Source organism: Echinops telfairi, unplaced genomic scaffold (genome assembly GCF_000313985.2).
Source record: "Echinops telfairi isolate 266 unplaced genomic scaffold, ASM31398v2 ScPeMD7_3533;HRSCAF=4204_0, whole genome shotgun sequence".
NCBI classification, from domain to species: Eukaryota; Metazoa; Chordata; class Mammalia; order Afrosoricida; family Tenrecidae; genus Echinops; species Echinops telfairi.
In genome coordinates this window covers 104,512,254-104,513,212 of record NW_022107431.1, presented here as the reverse complement: position 1 = coordinate 104,513,212, position 959 = coordinate 104,512,254, and positions in this window count along the sequence as shown.

Here is a 959-nt window from a genome sequence, read left to right as displayed (position 1 = left end):
TGGTCGTGAGTGAAGAAGACTTGTGATTCATCATCACCACTGCCACTCATTTCTTGTTTCCTTCGTGTTTAAACAGCACCTCTCCTGAGCAGATCCCTGGCCCATGGAACTGGACAGTCTCAGGCATTGGGGGTCTTAATCGATTACTGTGTGCTCAGTTTTTACAATTCAGTGGGAATACTGTGAGCAAGTATTGCAGGAGATCCCCTGAGTTCTTAGCTTACTCCTCCTGACTTCCTCCAGGGAGAAGCACTAACAAGCACTCTGACCACTTTTTAAACCTTAAAGAATGAGCGTCAGATCTAAATTTTGAGAAAACATTGAATCCCGTAGGAGAAGCACTCCTGTTCTAAGGACAAAACTTTCACAGAGACTGGAATCATGAAGGTGTGATGGACGGAAGCGCCCTACAGTGTTGTGCTGACAAGAGACTCCTGGGTAAGAAAGACTTTATTACCACCCGCAGTCGGAGTGTCAGCATAGCTATTGTTCCTGTAGACTCCAGTACCACAGAGCCATGCAAAGGGCCAGGTGGCACCTGTACAATGGTGAGTTGCAGTATAGGAGCACTCCAGGACAAGGAAGTTTTAATCGGCAATTTTAATCAAGCAGCAAACAAACCCAGGAAGCAGCAGTTAAATAATATTGTAATCGTTGCCTTGACCTACTTGGCTGCCTAGATTTCTAGCTATAGAAACTGCTCGGCATCAGAAGGTGGATGAAACTTGCAATCTGGCACTCAGCGATAACATGGTGAAGCGCTGGCAGATTCTCCCCTCGATGGAAAGGCAAAAACATGGACAATATGTCAGAAGTAATAGGCACTGCTCCCCATCTGCTCTCTGGAACCTGATATTCCAGCAATAAGAGATCACCGAACACTGTTAGTTTTGAGCACATGTCAGGTCCTTTAAGACAAGTGCATTTTCCTACCTTGTTCCAAAGCTGCAGTTTCAATA